Source organism: Schistocerca nitens, chromosome 4 (genome assembly GCF_023898315.1).
Source record: "Schistocerca nitens isolate TAMUIC-IGC-003100 chromosome 4, iqSchNite1.1, whole genome shotgun sequence".
Lineage (NCBI taxonomy): Eukaryota > Metazoa > Arthropoda > Insecta > Orthoptera > Acrididae > Schistocerca > Schistocerca nitens.
In genome coordinates, this window is record NC_064617.1 from 84,291,594 (window position 1) to 84,305,352 (window position 13,759).

The window sequence follows — 13,759 nt, forward strand, 5'->3', positions numbered from 1 at the left end:
GTGTGGTTCCTGAAGAGGGGCAGCAGCCTTTTCAGTAGTTGCAGGGGCAACAGTCTGGATGATTGACTGATCTGGCCTTGTAACAATAACCAAAACGGCCTTGCAGTGCTGGTACTGCGAACGATTGAAAGCAAGGGGAAACTACGGCCGTAATTTTTCCCGAGGGCATGCAGCTTTACTGTATGGATAAATGATGATGGCGTCCTCTTGGGTAAAATATTCCGGAGGTGAAATAGTCCCCCATTCGAATCTCCGGGCGGGGACTACTCAAGAGGACGTCGTTATCAGGAGAAAGCAAACTGACGTTCTACGGATCGGAGCGTGGAATGTCAGATCCCTTAATCGGGCAGGTAGGTTAGAAAATTTAAAAAGGGAAATGGATAGGTTAAAGTTAGATATAGTGGGAATTAGTGAAGTTCGGTGGCAAGACTTCTGGTCAGGTGACTACAGGGTTATGCACACAAAATCAAATAGGGGTAATGCAGGAGTAGGTTTAATAATGAATAGGAAAATAGGAATGCGGGTAAGCTACTACAAACAGCATAGTGAACGCATTATTGTGGCCAAGATAGATACGAAGCCCACACCTACTACAGTAGTACAAGTTTATATGCCAACTAGCTCTGCAGATGACGAAGAAATTGAAGAAATGTATGATGAAATAAAAGAAATGATTTAGATAGTGAAGGGTGATGAAAATTTAATAGACATGGGTGACTGGAATTCGGTAGTAGGAAAAGGGAGAGAAGAAAACGTAGTAGGTGAATATGGATTGGGGCTAAGAAATGAAAGAGGAAGCCGCCTGGTAGAATTTTACACAGAGCACAACTTAATCATAGCTAACACTTGGTTTAAGAATCATGAAAGAAGGTTGTATACATGGAAGAACCCTGGAGATACTAAAAGGTATCAGGTATATTATATAATGGTAAGACAGAGATTTAGGAGCCAGATTTTAAATTGTAAGACATTTCCAGGGGCAGATATGGATTCTGACCACAATCTATTGGTTATGACCAGTAAATAAAAACTGAAGAAACTGCAAAAAGGTGGGAACTTAAGGAGATGGGACCTGGATAAACTGAAAGAACCAGAGGTTGTACTGAGTTTCAGGGAGAGCATAAGGGAACAATTGACAGGAATGGGGGAAAGAACTACAGTAGAAGAAGAATGGGTAGCTTCGAGGGATGAAGTAGTGAAGGCAGCAGAGGATCAAGTAGGTAAAAAGACGAGGGCTAGTAGAAATCCTTGGGTAACAGAAGAAATATTGAATTTAATTGATGAAAGGAGAAAATATAAAAATGCAGTAAATGAAGCAGGCAAAAAGGAATACAAACGTCTCAAAAATGAGATCGACAGGAAGTGCAAAATGGCTAAGCAGGGATGGCTAGAGGACAAATGTAAAGCTGTGGAGGCTTATCTTAGGGGTAAGATAGATACTGCCTACAGGAAAATTAAAGAGACCTTTGGAGATAAGAGAACACTTGCATGAACATCAAGAGCTCAGATAGAAACCCAGTTCTAAGCAATGAAGGGAAATCAGACAGGTGGAAGGAGTATATAGAGGGTCTATACAGGGACGATGTTCTTGAGGACAATATTATGGAAATGGAAGAGGATGTAGATGAAGATGAAATGGGAGATACGATACTGCGTGAAGAGTTTGACAGAGCACTGAAAGACCTGAGTCGAAACAAGGCCCCCGGAGTAGACAACATTCCATTGGAACTACTGACGGCCTTGGGAGAGCCAGTCCTGACAAAACTCTACCATCTGGTGAGCAAGATGTATGAGACAGGCGAAATACCCTCAGACTTCAAGAAGAATATAATAATCCCAATCCCAAAGAAAGCAGGTGTTGACAGATGTAAAAATTACCGAACAATCAGTTTAATAAGCCACAGCTGCAAAATACTAACACGAATTCTTTACAGACGAATGGAAAAACTGGTAGAAGCTGACCTCGGGGAAGATCAGTTTGGATTCCGTAGAAATACTGGAACACGTGAGGCAATACTGATCTTACGACTTATCTTAGAAGAAAGATTAAGGAAAGGCAAACCTACGTTTCTAGCATTTGTAGACTTAGAGAAAGCTTTTGACAATGTTGACTGGAATACTCTCTTTCAAATTCTAAAGGTGGCAGGGGTAAAATACAGGGAGCGAAAGGCTATTTACAATTTGTACAGAAAGCAGATGGCAGTTATAAGAGTCGAGGGACATGAAAGGGAAGTAGTGGTTGGGAAGGGAGTAAGACAGGGTTGTAGCCTCTCCTCGATGTTATTCAATATGTATATTGAGCAAGCAGTGAAGGAAACAAAAGAAAAATTCGGAGTAGGTATTAAAATCCATGGAGAAGAAATAAAAACTTTAAGGTTCGCCGATGACATTGTAATTCTGTCAGAGACAGCAAAGGACTTGGAAGAGCAGTTGGAATGGATAGCGTCTTGAAAGGAGGATATAAGAAGCACATCAACAAAAGCAAAACGAGGATAATGGAATGTAGTCGAATTAAGTCGGGTGATGCTGAGGGAATTAGATTAGGAAATGAGACATTTAAAGTAGTAAAGGAGTTTTGCTATTTGGGGAGCAAAATAACTGATGATGGTCGAAGTAGAGAGGATATAAAATGTAGACTGGCAATGGCAAGGAAAGCGTTTCTGAAGAAGAGAAATTTGTTAACATCGAGTATAGATTTAAGTGTCAGGAAGTCTTTTCTGAAAGTATTTGTATGGAGTGTAGCCATGTATGGAAGTGAAACATGGACGATAAATAGTTTGGACAAGAAGAGAATAGAAGCTTTCGAAATGTGGTGCTACAGAAGAATGCTGAAGATTAGATGGGTAGATCACATAACTAATGAGGAAGTATTGAATAGGATTGGGGAGAAGAGAACTTTGTGGCACAGCTTGACCAGAAGAAAGGATCGGTTGGTAGGACATGTTCTGAGGCATCAAGGGATCACCAATTTAGTATTGGAGGGCAGCGTGGAGGGTAAAAATCGTAGAGGGAGACCAAGAGATGAATACACTAAGCAGATTCAGAAGGATGCAGGTTGCAGTAGGTACTGGGAGATGAAGAAGATTGCACAGGATAGAGTAGCATGGAGAGCTGCATCAAACCAGTCTCAGGACTGAAGACCACAACAACAACAACATAAGAAACACAATGTGAATAAAATGTCAGTAATGAAATGTGAAATATTCGTAAGCTAGTTGATGATATCGATTATACACAACCCATCCAATAATTCCAATAGTGATTTTGTTTCTGGTATATAAGCAACGTCAGCGCATTAGCTACTGTGGCAGCTTCAAGTTGGAACTGTAAGCACTAAATACGTGTTCGATCAGGCAGTGTCAAGTAATGGTTCGTGCCGCCTTGTGGTGCCTACGCTACTGTCACAAATTATAATGAAGGAAGATACCTAAATCAGATGTTCAAAACATTCTCCAGAATGATTTGAAGAAGAGAAAGGTATGTGCTAAGATTTTCCCGCGCTTGACTCCCGAAGAAGACCAACAGCGCTTGGATGCCTCCCGCGACTTGACTGTTTGTAAATCGCGGACAGTTCTTTTCTGAAAAAAAAAGAAAACCGTTACAAGCTATCCGACTTGGTGCCATCAATACGAACCTACCACAAAACGATAATGCGCAGAATTTCACATGAGGCGTCAACATTTTGATGACATAACCAACATTCCAGCCAATGCTGAACAACAAAGAATGATTTCTATGAGTTTCACATGGTTGTATGAACGTTCTGTTCATTGTACTCAAGTAGGGGGGTGTGGGGGGGGGGGGCTATGTAGAACATCTGAAGCATTAAACCCGCCGTTTTAACGTCTCTCTATTTCTTCGTTTTAATAGATTACATTTTGGACTGCCTTAGTACAGTTTATTACAGAGCAGATAACGAACCCCAGGTAAACAATTTTTATTTATCACAGAAAACGTCTAATATAACAGTGATAGATAAGCCACGTAATTACAAAAAAATGTTCAAATGTGTGTGAAATCTTATGGGAATTAACTGCTAAGGTCATCAGACCCTAAGCTTACACATTACTTAATCTAAATTATCCTAAGGACAAACACCCACACCCATGCCCGAGGGAGGACTCGAATCTCCGCCGGGACCAACCGCACAGTCCATGACTGCAGCGCCTTAGACCGTAGGTTAGTTACGTTTAAGTAGTTCTAAGTTCTAGGGGACTGATGACCTCAGAAGTTAAGTCCCATAATGCTCAGAGCCATTTGCACCGTTTGTTTTGAACACGTGATAACCACACCAAAAACAGCACAAACACACAACGATGCTAACGAAATAGACACGTTTCATACACAGCACTAACCAAACACTACTGGATCCTTCCATGTAAGACGCGAGTCAGCATCACATATACCGTTATTATAATCACGGAGATCAGCTTACATTTGATGAGCTTCGCACAACATTGAGCTATGCCGAATTTTTGAAAGTTGCAATTATTCGTTGCTATTGGTTCATTTGAGTCAGAAGAGCAATAGCCTTTTTCAGTGTAAGGGTATAGTGTAACATATAAACCTGACTTGTGCAAGGTCGTAGGTTCTAATCTCATCGATTTTTTCTTTTTTTAAAAAATCTTATCAAGAGACTTTTATTGTTTTATTCAATTAATTGGTTTAGATCTATTTTATTTCCAATACTCTGCCGCACCATTTTCATGATTGTATTGACTTTTTTATTTGCTCTTATTTATCTTCCTAACATTCTTTTATCTTCTGGAATCTGCTTGTGTCGCCTATAATCTGCTACCAACTGTAGACCAGAACTGCTCATCGGTTGGTAACGGGGCATCCCGTGCAGCCAGTGTGAGGATAGTTTCAGGTAACCAATGAAGCGAGAAGCGGTTTGATTTGAAAGCTGGAACTGAGTAGAGGTTAGCCTCACATGCCGTGAGTAAAGCGCTCGTGATTTTAGTTCTACCGCAGCTCTGCGTTTTCTCGTATAGTTTGCACATTATGAGGTTGTGGTTAATTTCGGACATGAGTTTAAATTCAGGGCTACAACACGCTGTCGCCTGCTGCAGAGCAGCTACCATGTCCGCCATACCTGCCAGCGGCCACTTCCACCATTTATCCGAGCTCCACATTAACAGCATCTGTGAAGTGACGAACCGTGTACACTACTGGCCATTAAAATTGCTACACCACGAAGATTACGTGCTAAATACGCGAAATTTAACAGACAGGAAGAAGATGCTGTGATATGCAAATGATTAGCTTTTCAGAGCATTCACACAAGGTTGGCGCCGGTGGCGACACGTACAACGAGCTGACATGAGGAAAGTTTCCAACCGATTTCTCATATACAGACAGCAGTTGACCGGCGTTGTCTGGTGAAACGTTGTTGTGATGACACGTGTAAAGAGGAGAAATGCGTACCATCACGTTTCCGACTTTGATAAAGGTGGCCTATCGCGATTGCGGTTTATCGTATTGCGACATTGCTGCTCCCGTTGGTCGAGATCCAATGACTGTTAACAGAATATGGAATCGGTGGGTTCAGGAGGGTAATACGGAACGCCGTGCTGGATCCCAACGGCCTGGTATCATTATCATTCGAGATAACAGGCATCTTATTCAGATGGCTGTAACGGATTGTGCAGCCACGTCTCGATCGCTGAGTCAACAGATGGTGACGTTTGCAAGACAAAAACCATCTGCACGAACAGTTCGACGACGTTTGCAGCAGCATGGACTATCAGCTCCGAGACCATGGCTGCGATTACCCTTGACGCTGCATCACAGACAGGAGCGCCTGCGATGGCGTACTCAACGACGAACCTGGGTGCACGAATGGCAAAACGTCATTTTTTCGGATGAATCCAGGTTCTGTTTAGAGCATCGTGATGGTCGCATCCGTGTTTGGCGACATCGCGGTGAACGCACATTGGAAGCGTGTATTCGTCATCGCCATACTGGCGTATCACCCGGCATGGTGGTGTGGGATGCCATTGGTTACACGTCTCAGTCACCTCTTGTTCGCATTGACGGCACTTTGAACAGTGGACGTTACATTTCAGATGTGTTACGACCCGTGGCACTACCCTTATTCGATCCCTGCGAAACCCTACATTTCAGCAGGATAATGCACGACCGCATGCTGCAGGTCCTATACGGGCCTTTCAGTATACAGCACATTCTCCAGATCTCTCACCAACTGAAAACGTCTGGTCAATGGTGGCCGAGCAACGGGCTCGTCACAATACGCCAGTCACTACTCTTGATGAACTGTGGTATCATGTTGAAGCTGCATGGGCAGCTGTAGCTGTACACGCCATCCAAGCTCAGTTTGACTCAATGCCGTCATTACGGCCAGCGGTGGTTGTTCTGGGTACTGATTTCTCAGGATCTATGCACCCAAATTGCGTGAAAATGTAATCACATATCAGTTCTAGTATAATATATTTGTCCAATGAATACCCATTCATCATTTGTATTTCTTCTTGGTGCAGCAATTTTTGGCCAGTAGTGTATGCGTAAGCTGTAACGTAGCGGTAGCCGGCAGCAGATGTGGCAACACTGCTGCGGCTAGTGACAGACGTCAGCTATCAAGTAATTTTAATCGCACCACAGGTATTTAGCACAGGACAGCCCTCCACTTTTAAGAACACTTGAGTGTACGTTGATGTTGCTGCTGTATCTTTCTTTTTGGGGTGTATACACGACAGCGTTACTGACCAGGCTGGGAAAATGAGTTGAGATGAAATGAAACACGTACATACGCTGCGCTGACAGTGTTGCTCCGCTGTACAGCTGACTCGCTGGCGCCACACGTGTGTCTGCGGCTGTCTGCAGCGGCGACACACGGCCCGGCACTTGTCGCGTCATTTAGAAGCGGTCTGCCACGTGAGGCGTTGATGCACTCCGAGTCACGCAGGCTGTGGGTTACACGATGCTTGATTTGCTCACATGGTGCAATATTACAGGATGCGAGCTCGGGAAATTCGAGGCCATGTCAGAGGTGCCATTTTATTGGTGAATCCCTTCCGACGCATCTGCCCCCAAAATCAGCGTAGGATATCTCAAACTGCTCTGGTGTTCTGCACTTTTGGAGACCCAAAGGTCGCACCTATGGTACAAACGAGGAAGTTAACCTGCTGAGATACGTTATCTGTTTCACGTGCACAGGGCGTGAGTCTCGGGGCCTTTCTAAGGAATATGGGACAATCTCATTTGTGTTTGATGCCGCAGTACATGTAACCACGCCAGGTGGATTCATTTTGAATTCCTTAGAGAAAAGTCGATTCTTCTCAACGTAAGAAATACACTTTCGCATCTTTGCACAATGATGATTTTTGATATGTGGGGCGCTCAACAGCGTGGTTATTAGCGCCCGTACAAATTCCCAATTTTTTCACTGTCCAGTCTCGCCATTTTCTCGAATGGTGATGAAACGATGAGAACAACACATACACCCAGTCACCGGACATAAAATCCCTGGCGAGGCGGTACTCGAACACAGGACCCCGTGATCCAGAGGCAGTAATGCTCGCCACTCGACCACGAGCGGCAGAGCTTTGCACAGCGATGCATTGTTTATGTGGTGGTGTAGATGCATTAAATCAGGGTGCATTCTAAGGTATTGGGGAGCATGAGGGTTCAACGTTTTTTTTCAATGTAACATTTTAACAGACATAATTTTTTTAATGTTCCATATCTCAATCAGTAAAAATGGAACCTATATAGGATCACTTCGTTGTCCATTTGTCTGTATGTTTGTCTGCCTATCCAACATTTCAAAACTCTTTTTCTCAGAAACGGGTCGGCGTATGAAGTTGAAATTTACTTCACATACTGAGGTCCATGGCCCTATGGCGCAAGCCGAGGAATCTGCAGCCCACACGGCCGCAGAACCGTCTCAGCCTCTGATTCAGACCCTCCACTCGGCTCTGTACCAAAGGTCCGCAGTCAGTCCTGTCGACGATGCTGCAGATGGTGAGCTCTGCTTTCATCCCGCTAGCGATCCATAGATAACGCAGCTTTTTGCAACAAGGCTGCAGACGAAAGCTTTCCGTGCAGCTCGCGCCGAAGCGGAGAAAACGCGAACTTCCTTTGATGGTCTGTTAAAAGACCGACATCTAGCGGAACACGAGGGAACACTAGTGAAAGCGGACCGAATATGACAGAATGCAGTTATCTCGCACGTGCCAACCGTTTGAGACAATTCTGTTTGCTTCTGTTAGCTCTGGTACAACACCAGCCTAAGTTATGTGTGGGTTGTAGCCGAGAGTTCAAATGGATCATCTCACGAAACGACGGAAGCTCTATAGATATGTTAGCCAAGTGATAGCGTGCGCGCTGTATTTCCGTAAAAAACTGTCAATCAACGTTCAGCTGATGCCAGATACCGGTTAGTTATGACTGAAGTAGAGCTACTCACAGAGATCGAATGTGGTCTTGTATTTATTGTATGGCAGTGAAACTTGGTAAATACTCTAATGCGTTAATGTAGAACTGATTTAGGCTGGAAAAAAATTAGTTCTAATTTTGGCCATCAGGTGCAAATCTGGCGCTGTGAATGCAAAAAAGATGTATGGAAATGTTTCCATATGTATTGGATGAGGAATGAGACATGGGCAGAAAAGGTCAAATGGGTGAGAAAGGCATCATGTTGATTTTATTATTAAGCACCCCTTACACAATTTGTTCAATGTGAGGAGCGGAGACGTCAACGAGATGCTGCATCTGCATACGCATATGATCAACAGTTTCTCACAGCAGTCCCAATGGAATACTAAATAACTTTATTATTTTTAACGTAAAAAAGGTTTTAATGCCTACACCGCAATCACAATTGAAATAGGATAACTAGTTTCGGTTGCTATCTGCAAGCATCTTATGACCGTTCAAAATGCAAAAAAGCGGTGAATAAGCATTGAAAGGCATCATTAGCTGTAGTCAGGCAATAACATGCATTCATAACTACCAAAACATTAACAAGACGCAGTTTAAGAACATCACCGTGAACAAGCCAGGTTGTAAATCGTAAGCTCGCAGGATGACGGTAATACAGGAAAATGTCCATCTGAATGAGAAAAACGCGAATCAGAAGCTCATTATTTCCAGTAGTGTAGGAGGTATTATCGTGAGCACAGTATATGAAACGGTTCCAAAAATTATCAGCTGTTCCGTAACCTGGCTTACAGAACAATGAAGGATCCTGTGAGATTAGGGTCTGCAATCCGGCTTGCTCACGGTGATGTTTTTAAACAATGTACTGTTAATGTTTTGGTATTTACCAATGCGTGTTATTGCATGACTACACTAATGACGCTGTTCAATGCTTATTCATCGTTTTTTCACATTTTGGACGATCTGAAGATGATTGCAGATAACAACCGAAAGTAGTTATCGTGTTCTAACTGTCATAATAAAACTGCCGTCTAGGCACTGAAAGTTTTTGTAGTAGAAATAATTTAATAAACCACATTTAGACTGCCGTCTCCTCCCTCACAATGTCAGGTTTCATTAAGTTCCAGTAGAACCCGAGCAGCGTGTTCCCGTATATAGGCCTTCACTTCGGGCAGAGACCGATCGTGTCCTTGGTACATGTTATTTATATATTTATTTATTGTTCCGTGGGACCAAATTAAGGAGAAGTCTCCATGGTCATGGAACGAGTCAATACATGAAATTATAACACGATAGTAGAAACAGATAAAATGAAATGTAAAAACATATTCAGACGACAAGTCGTAAGTTTAAATAAAGAAAATCAACAATGTAACACTGGAATTAGCTTAATTTTTTAGCTCTCCCAGGAGCTCCTCGACAGAATAAGTGAGCCATGAGGAAACTCTTCAGTTTAGACTTAATAGACTTTGGGCTACTGTTAAGATTTTTGAGTTCTTGTGGTAGCTTATTGAAAATGGATGCAGCAGAATACTGCACTCCTTTCTGCACAAGAGTCAAGGAAGTGCATTCCACATACAGATTTGATTTCTGCCTAGTATTAACTGAGTGAAAGCTGCTAACTCTTGGGAATAGGCTAATACTGCTAACAACAAACGACATTAAAGAAAATATATACTGTGAGGGCAATGTCAGAATTCCCAGACTATTGAATAGGGGTCGACAAGAGGTTCTCGAACTTACACCACATACAGCTCGAACAGCCAGTTTTTGAGCCAAAAATACCATTTATGAATCAGAAGAATTACCCCAAAAAATAATACCATACGACATAAGCGTATGAAAATATGCGAAGTAGACTATTTTTCGTGTTGAACTGTCACTTATTTCAGATACTGTTCTAATGGTAAATAAAGCAGCATTTAGTTTCTGAACAAGATCCTGGACATGGGCTTTCCACAACAGCTATCCGAACGCCTAGGAACTTGAACTGTTCCGTGTCGCTTATAATATGCCCATTCTGTCTGATCAAAATATCGGTTCTTGTTGAATTGTGAGTTAGAAACTGTAAAAACTGAGTCTTACTGTGATTTAGCATCAAATTGTTTTCCACAAGTCACGAACTTATTTCATGAACTACATTATTTGATACTGTTTCAATATTACACACAAGATCCTTCACTACCAAGCTGGTGTCATCAGCAAACAGAAATATTTTTGAATCACCTGTAATACTAGAAGGTATATGATTTATATAAATAAGAAAGAGCAGTGGCCCCAGCACCGACCCTTGGGGAACGCCGCACTTAACAGTTCCCCATTGCGACTGAACATCACTACCACTCTCAACATTGCGGAGAATTACCTTCTGCTTTCTGTTCTTAAGGTAAGAGGCGAACCAATTGTAAGCTACTCCCCTTACTCCATAATGGTCCAACTTCTGCAGTAATATTTTGTGGTCAACACAGTCAAAAGCCTTCGTTAAATCAAAAAACACCTAGCGTTCGCAACCTTTTATTTAATCCGTCCAAAACCTCACAGAGAAAAGAGAATATAGCATTTTCAGTTGTTAAACCATTTCTAAAACCAAACTGTACATTTGAAAGCAAATTATGTGGATTTACATGCTCCAGTAACCTTGTATATACAACCTTCTCGATAACTTTAGCAAACACCGATGGCATGGAAATAGGTCTAAAGTTGTCAACATTATCCCTGTCTCCCTTTTTGTAAAGTTGCTTCAGTACAGAGTACTTTAATCGGTTAGGAAACCGACCACTCCTAAAGGAAAAGTTACAGATATGGCTAAGTACTGGGCTAACATACACAGAACAATACTTCAGTATTCTGCTAGATACCCCGTCATATCCATGAGAGTTCTTGGTCTTTAGTGATTTAATTATTAAGTCAATCTCCCTCTTGTCAGTATCATGGAGGAGCATTTCAGGTAACTGTCTCGGAACACTTTTTTCTAAGAGCGCTATATGATTCCCTGTTGGGACTAGGTTTCTATTTAGTTCACCTGCTATATTCAGAAAGTGGTTATTAAATACTGTACATATATGCGACTTACCAGTAACACTAACATTCCCACTACGCACTGATTCTATATCCTCGACCTGTCTCTGCAGACCAGCCACTTCCTTTACGACTGACCATATGGTTTTAAATTTATCCTGAGACTTAGCTATTCTATCTGCATACCACTTACTTTTTGCCTTGCTAATAACATTTTTAAGCACCTTACAATACTGTTTGTAATGGGCTGCTGCATTTAGATTTTGACTGTTTCTAACGTTTTGATATAATTGCCACTTTGTTCAACAAGATATTCTTATCCCTCTAGTCAGCCACCCAGGCTGCCTGGTTGTGCTAGTACCCTGTTTTGGACGTTCTAACGGAAAGCAACTTTCAAAGAGCACGAGAAAAGTCTTAAGCATTATATTTATCGTCTACTGTATCAGCGCTATAAACATCTTGCCACTCTTGTTTTTTAGATATTCGCAGAGACAAGCATGGATCACACCAGATGCTCTTTCAGGCCATGCATCTGGAAAATCTCTGGAGATAACATAACCGTAGAGAGTTGCATTAAGCACATGTTTCACTGAGCGAGTGACATGTGTTGGTCGTGTGGGGTAGCAGCGCGGTCTGGGGCATGCAGCAACGGTTCGGGCGGCTCCCTCCGTCGGAGGTTCGAGTCCTACCTCGGGCATGCGTGTGTGTATGTTGCCATTAGTGTAAGTTAGATTAAGCAGTGCATAAGCTTAGAGACCGGTGACCTCTCCAGTTTCATCCCAGAAGACCTTATCCCAAATTTTTCTGACATGTGTTGCCCCATCTTGCATGAAACAGTAATTTCCACACAGCTGCGCTCTTCCAAAGCAGGAATTCCGTGCTTTACAAAGCGGTCTCACAGTAAACCTGACAGTGCCTGTGGGTGTCTTCTCTTCAACGGATAGAGAAAAAGGTGCTTGAGAATCCACAGCACAGTGACGCATCTAGGAGAGTCCGATGGCAGTTCTGTGTATTCACTGTACCTGTAGCGTAAAATGTGCCTCGTCCCTCCATAGAATATTGACTGACCACATCTCATCAACTTTGATCTGTGCCAGAAACCGTAGAGCAAATTCGTAACGTTGCTGCGGATTATGAAGTTTCAGTTGCTACACCGCCTGGATCGTGTACGGGTACCAGTGTAAAACAGACCGTACAATTTTTCATACTTAAGACACTGCACGAGCTCTGATCATGTGCTGCATGGTCAGTTACAGCAACAGCAACCACGTCAGTAACTTCTACTGGGATAGGACGCCTTCCAGATGCCACACGATATTGATTCGTGTTTTGGAATGTCATTATAATCTTCTTTAAACCATTTAATGACATCGGACCTCTGCTCCGACCTTTCAGTCGGCGGTATTCTCTCAATGCAGCGCTGTAATTGCTTCCGTTCACACAAAGCAGTTTCACTAACAGAGCACGGTCGCTTTTCTCGGTCGCCGTACTGTTCACTCAAGTTATGGCTCGTCAGATGACAGCGTGGATATCATACCGTCGTATAAACAGTGTACAGCGCTAGATTTGCACCTGGTGGCCACAGTTGGAAGTAATTTGTTTTACAGCGTAAATCGCTCCAGTTTTAGCATATCTACGAAGTTTCGCTGCCTTACGATAATTACGGCGCACATTGGCCCTAAATGAGTAGCTGCACTTTAATTATAACCTCACGGTATTTAGCGCACGACAGCTCCGCACTTTTAAGGAAAGTTGAGTGTACGGTGAAGCTGCTGCCACCTCTCTTTCTCGGGTGTAAACATGGCAGCGTTACCAGCCAGAGTGGGAGAAAGGGTTGAGATAAAATAAAAGATACGTACGTTGTGCTGGAGAGTGTTACTGCTCTAGACAGCCTGCTCGCCGTTGCACGTGGAGTCTGCGGCCTCTCACAGCGCGTCGCAGCACGGCACTGACCCACCGCACGAGCGCTTGGCACGTCTTTTAAAGCGGTCTGACACGCGTGGCCTTGAAGGGCGTCGAGTTACGCAAGCGACGAAGCTCGCTGACTGGCTTCCCGCGCGCTGTTATCAAAACAATACAGTTGAAACTTCCTGGCAGATTAAAACTGTGTGCCCGACCGAGACTCGAACTCGGGAACTTTGCCTTTCGCGGGCAAGTGCTCTACCAACTGAGCTACCGAAGCACGGCTCACGCTCGGTACTCACAGCTTTACTTCTGCCAGTATCTCGTCTCCTACCTTCCAGTCTTTACAGAATCCCTCCTGCGAACCTTGCAGAACTAACACTCCTGAAAGAAAGATGGTAGAGCACTTGCCCGCGAATGGCAAAGTTCCCGAGTTCGA

At 43.1% G+C, this 13,759-nt stretch overlaps 1 protein-coding gene across 1 annotated transcript in view; it reads right to left on the reverse strand.

The window, feature by feature from the left end:
- The window catches only part of LOC126251658 (UDP-glucosyltransferase 2-like), a 101,216-nt gene extending 87,854 nt beyond the window's left edge, over positions 1-13,362 (reverse strand). The window contains exon 1 of the mRNA XM_049952228.1: positions 13,278-13,362. The gene's annotated coding sequence lies outside the window, so the exon portion shown is untranslated. The remainder of the gene's footprint in view (positions 1-13,277) is intronic.
- Between the last annotated feature and the right edge of the window lie 397 nt (positions 13,363-13,759).